At 47.2% G+C, this 6,000-nt stretch overlaps 1 pseudogene; it reads left to right on the top strand.

Moving 5' to 3' along the window:
- The first annotated feature begins 1,236 nt into the window (after positions 1–1,236).
- Positions 1,237–5,832, top strand: LOC119285237 (annotated as a pseudogene).
- The last annotated feature ends 168 nt before the right edge of the window (positions 5,833–6,000 follow it).

The raw sequence follows: 6,000 nt of genomic DNA, 5'->3' as shown, positions 1-6,000 counted from the left end.
CATCCCCATGCGCGAGAGAGGAGATCCCCCGCCACCGCCATCGGCCTCCAGGCTAAGCCCGGCGGCGTCTTCCGGCGGCGGCGGAGGGAGGGGAGGAGGGAGTTTGCGACGGCGGCGGCTAGGTTTTTGGCCACTCGGGTCGCCCTAGGGGGAGGACGACGCGGGCATCTAAACTTGATTGCGTCAAATATCACACAAGGATGAAAAGAAGCACACCGATTGCAAGATTAACACATTACAAAATTCATTTTCTAACTTTCCAAATGATGCGGCCATTGAAATTCATTTAATGTACCAAAATTTAACATTTCAATTCGTTTATATACACTTAAAAAATTGAACTCTACAACCCCATGCATAAAAAAATATAAATTATATTTAAATATCTCTAAATAAACTCACTGAAAGATCAAATAATACCCGCAACAAAGCACGGGCTTTACACTATTACTACTTGGGTATTACAAATGGCATGATGCACACACGGACTATTGGTGATAAAACCCCTCATGCTACGTTTTCTTTCTGTTGCCTTGCATTTATGTCGATGTTTTTTTTTTTGAACCGGGCATCACCCCTTTCCATTACTTGACATAACGGAAATACAAAATAGTTTGTCCGGGCTGCAACTACCCAGGAAACTAGAAAGGGAAATGCGAGTTCAACGCATCTGTGGGAAATTCATTGCAAGCACTCGTCATCGAGCAGCCTGCCGCAGGGCGAAAACCCACAGACACCAAATATCAATATATGTCGATGTTATTAGTGTTACGCTGGCTCTGTTGTTTAACTGTGTGATCAATGGTGGAGAATCTCAGGACTATGAAATTCGTGGATGACCCTAGCCCTGTGGCTACCACCAAAGCTCGAACCCAGGGGGCAGCAGAACGCCCTGAGATCGTTTCAAGCCTGGAACGAGGCGCCACAGCGCCGCCGAAAAGGGTGCGCACTTGCACGTACGGCGACGCCAGCGGCAGCTTTCGGGGGAGAATTCATTCCAAGTAAGCGTACTCTTCCCGCATCGCCCCGGCCGGCCGGCTCCTCCTCCTCTTCCCCGTTCCCGCGTTTCTCCTCCACGAAAAACACAACAAAGAAATGGAAAAGCCAACGAGGGGCATACATTCCCGTTGACACAACGAATCTCTCCTCCCTCCTCTTTCCCCTCCGCCCAGCACGAGACCAGCAAATATTCGCGCCCCCGGCCGTGCACCCGCCGCTAATGCGCCATCAACTGGCGCCAGCCAGCCAGCCATCGCCGAAGATAATTTCCTAAAGCCGACGGCCGGGATCGCGCCCTTGGTTTGCTTTTACGCGGAGGAGAGGAGGGGAGGGCGAGGCCGAGATGCCGTCCGTGAGGTGTGGGCGGCCGGCCGCCCTTCGCTTCACCCTCAATCCTTTCCTTTCTGTCGCGGCCAACTCCACCACCACCACCACATAGCTTTATTCTCCAAGAACTTAAGCCCCCCTCTCCCCCTCCCTCCTCCGTCCATTCCAGCTCCTCTTGCTTCTCGATCCTCCTCCCTTTCCCCTGCTCCCCGCAAACATCGTGATCGCCGCCGTTGTTCTTGCCACCTGAAAGTTCCCCGCTGTTATTCCTCGGCGGCTGTCAGCCCGGCGCGTCGCGTGCATATATGCCGGGTTGGAACGCCGGTGGTTCCTCAGTAGATGGCCTACCCCTCGAGGGCTGCTTATAATCAGTGTGGCCACGGTAATCGAAACTCTCTGCTCCTCTGTGTCCCCTCTTCTATTTTCAGTAATTACCGTTGCCGTACGTGCATGGCTGCTCGTAGATTTTACGTACTTCGGCGGCACCAGCCGTCGTTCTCCCTGCCCTTGTCTTGTCTCGCTAGAGGTTAACTTTTGATTGCTGACTTTCGATCTGAACCGTGGGTTCGTTTCAACTTTTAGATTAGAGAACGCAGAGTGAACTGTCGGCGATCCATTTAACAACATGTATAGGTGCAGGACAAAAGGAAGCGAGTTGAGAAAAGGCGAGATGGTTTTCAGCTATATCTTTCTGTGAAACGTAAAACGACAATCAGTTTAGTCTATGTCTGCAGTCTATCCCTTTCATAGCAAACTTCGATTGATTTACCGGTCGATCGATGTGTCGGCTAACGAACCACTTTGTTTATGCACTTGTTGTATTTTGAGGCTGATATCCATTAGACCGGTCACATCGTGTGCAGTGCAACCCGTGCCAATGGCGTGGAGCAAATTGTGTTGCAATCAATCAATGTAGGAAACCCTTTCAATCAACATTTTCTAACAGTCACGCATGCTATATTCACAAGAGGGAAAGTTAGACTGAAACTGACTCTTATAATCCAGGATAAAGTGAGGTCCATCCAAAATAGTGACTGAACCTGACCCTGATTGCGCCTGCGTTGCTGTTGGTGACTGAACCGGTGCTAGAACTCAAAAAAAGGAAGATATATAACTGTGATTAGCACGGCGTAGTGGCGACCATGTTAGCGACCCAAGCAATTTCCTGTGGTGTTCTGTCCCTGTGTTTCTTGATCCTGTTCAATGCAGGTATTCTGTATTCGTCATCTGGCCTTTTGCAATGATATTCCAATTAAGCTCCTTACTATAACAATAATAAAAAGGAAAAAAACTGCAGTTAAGATTTGATTTGAGTGGATTTCCATGGTGCCGAACAAGAACAGTTGCTGTAGTCTGTACATCACATAGTGACTGAAATTCAATATACATATAACTGTGAGTGTCGGCTCATGAAGGTTCAGAGCTGCTCATGAAAGTTCTAAAGCTTCTGTGTGACCATTGTCACTCCAAACTTTCACCTGACAGGGATTAGTTGGTAGGACGTTGCTCTCCACTATTCAGTTGAGCCACTTGCTTGAAATCCTGCTGACATTTCGCTTGGCCTATTTGATGCTGACGTAACATTGCTGCACACAGAAAGAAGATCCAGCTTCATGAAGTGGCTCTGCAATTTCCTCAAGGGGACGAAGCCCGTGGAGTCGAACCACCGGCGGCGGCCTCGGGTGACCGCGGGAGAAGAGAGCTCGCTCTGGCAACAAGAACCGGTCAGGCCAAAGGTGCTGATACCCTCTCCTTGCCAGAGTCCGCCATTTTTCTTTCATATCCTCCTGAAATTCCATTGCATGAGTCGCATTCAATTCACCCCCACATTTTTAGCACTTCATGTTACCATATTTTGTGCAATCATCGAACAAATAGCTGCTTAAGCCCTTGTTTTTTTTTTACTATTTCCAGAGGGAGGATCCACCTAGACATGACAATGAAGAATTGGACCGTCAGATTGCACTCTCTCTCGCAGAGGAAGCCAAACGTACTAAAGGTACACATATACAGCATTTAACCCTGTTCGTCGTGCCTTTCTGGTTAAAAATCTGTTAGCGGTGCTTGATTTCGGTTGAATTCCAATGCAGAGCGAAACCATAACAAGGGAGAGAACGATGAAGACCTGGCCAAGGCAATGCAGGACAGTCTGAACATGAATCCTTACATGCCACACAATCCCTATGCCCCCTCCCAGGCCTTGCCTAGAGGGCAAAGGTTAGCTACATACCTTTGTTCGTCGCCTTTCCTCCAATGCCCCTGAACGAGCTAGTGTGTAAAGAAGCTATGTACATCCTGCAGGGTCTGTGGTGGCTGCAAGCATGAGGTAGGACATGGCCATTACTTGAGCTGCATGGGAATGTACTGGCATCCTCAATGCTTCCGTTGCTCTTCTTGCACACACCCTATCCGCGAGACCGAGGTAACCATCCTACACTCCCTTAAACCTTAAGAGTTTCGGCGGGAATTGAACTGTTTCTGTTGAAATTCTTGTATTACAGACAATTCTTTAAACTGTATTCAGGTGTCTTAGAAAATAGAAAGTAACTGTCACCCTTTATCTTTGTGTTTCCCAGTTCACCTTGCTAGGCGCAGAGCCATACCACAAGTTGTGCTACAAGGAGCTACACCACCCGAAATGTGATGTCTGCCTTCAATTTGTAAGACTCTTCTCTGAATGAACTCCGTCTGACAAAGAGCTAGAACTGATGTTTGGATTAGCATGTAACTTGATTTTTGTGTGCGTGCATTTCTGCAGATTGCGACGAACAGGACGGGCTTGATAGAGTACAGAGCCCATCCATTCTGGGGCCAGAAGTATTGCCCCTCACATGAGCTTGACCGCACACCTCGTTGCTGTAGCTGTGAGAAAATGGAGGTACAAATTTTCCCTTCTGCTTTTCCATCAATTTTCAGGAGATGAATGCTTGGGGTGCCAGTTATATAACTGTGCTGCAAAACATCCGCAGCGTTCATGCTGATGCTCCTGCATTTTAATTTCCTTGAATTGCCTCTCCAACCACGAAACTTTGTTATGCAAATTCTGCAGCCAAGGAACACAAAATATATGTCGCTGGGAGACGGGCGCAGTTTGTGCATGGAATGCCTGGATTCTGCGGTCATGGACACGGGTGAATGCCAGCCCCTGTACCACTCCATCAGAGACTACTACGAAGGGATGAACATGAAACTCGACCAGCAGATACCCATGCTCCTGGTTGAGCGGCAAGCGCTCAACGAAGCAATGGAAGGGGAGTGCAAAGTGAGTTCTTATGTTCAGTTAATTGGTCGAAGCAAATCAAAGCGTAATCTTCACAAATGTTAATGATCATCTCATTCTGCAGGGTCCTCACCACATGCCTGAAACAAGAGGCCTATGTCTGTCGGAAGAGCAGACTGTGAGCAGTGTAAGTACAACCTCTCAGCCTAAATTGACTTTCAGGGGTCAAATTATCCAGTAGATGATTCTTTTTGACCCTCTGCGGCTTGGCTTCTCAGATACTTAGAAGGCCCAGGATTGGTGGACATAGGTTACTAGATATGAGAACCCAGCCACAAAAGCTGACTCGCAGATGTGAGGTCACTGCAATTCTTGTCTTGTATGGACTCCCCAGGTCAGTTCATTCTTCACTGAGATCAGAACCAAATGGTGGAGTTCTTTGTCATTCTATGACTGGTGCATCATTTGTATGAAATCAAAATATTCTCCACATAATTGCAGGCTACTAACTGGCTCCATCCTTGCCCATGAATTGATGCACGGGTGGTTGCGCCTCAAAGGTACGTGTACAAACAACTTGTGCTGACTGAACCTTCTACGGCCATATTTCTATAATAATCTGATCTGAGTTATGATTGTTCGATTAATGGCACCTTCAGGTTACCGAAACCTAAGCCCAGAGGTTGAGGAGGGTATATGCCAAGTCATGTCTTACTTGTGGCTCGAGTCGGAGATTCTTCCAGCTTCTACAAGACACGCTCAACCTTCAACCTCGTATGCTTCATCCTCGTCGTCTTCCTCATATCGACCACCATCATCCAAGAAGGGTGGCATATCTCACACCGAGAAGAAGCTTGGCGAGTTCTTCATGCATCAGATTGCCAATGACACCTCAACAGCATATGGTGACGGATTCAGAACTGCCTATAAAGCTGTCAACAAGTATGGCCTTCGCCAGACACTGAACCATATACGTTTAACTGGAGGTTTTCCTGTGTAACACAAGAAAACACCATGTCCATATCGGAGAAATGCAGAGATCATGTGCACATACATAGGGAGATGAATGTGCTACAGAAGAAGGGTTCGGATTTCAGTGACCTTGCATTTTCAGAGGGGTCATTCAGAGTGAATCAGGAAAGGAACTGCATTTGCTCGAAGTAACAGGATGGAAGGTGTAATAAGATGGCATAAGAAATACCAATGTAACTAGCAGCATTGCCAATGCTAATGTATTGAGGTATTTATGTATGTATATGTGTAAAGTCAAGTTGTCTATTATTGCATATAAGCATGGGCACCGATCAGGCGAAGTGCAAAGAAAAGAAAATCGTAAGTATCCTAACTAAGCATACCTATAGAAAAACCATTAACCTCGAATCCTACGCATCTTAAGAAGGCTTCACTAACCTATCCATTAGCACCAATCAGTGCCTTCACATTATTTAGCCAGT

Source organism: Triticum dicoccoides, chromosome 4A (assembly GCF_002162155.2).
Source record: "Triticum dicoccoides isolate Atlit2015 ecotype Zavitan chromosome 4A, WEW_v2.0, whole genome shotgun sequence".
Classification (NCBI taxonomy): Eukaryota; Viridiplantae; Streptophyta; class Magnoliopsida; order Poales; family Poaceae; genus Triticum; species Triticum dicoccoides.
The sequence above is the reverse complement of the archived record's forward strand: the minus strand, read 5'-3'. Positions and strand labels throughout refer to the sequence as shown.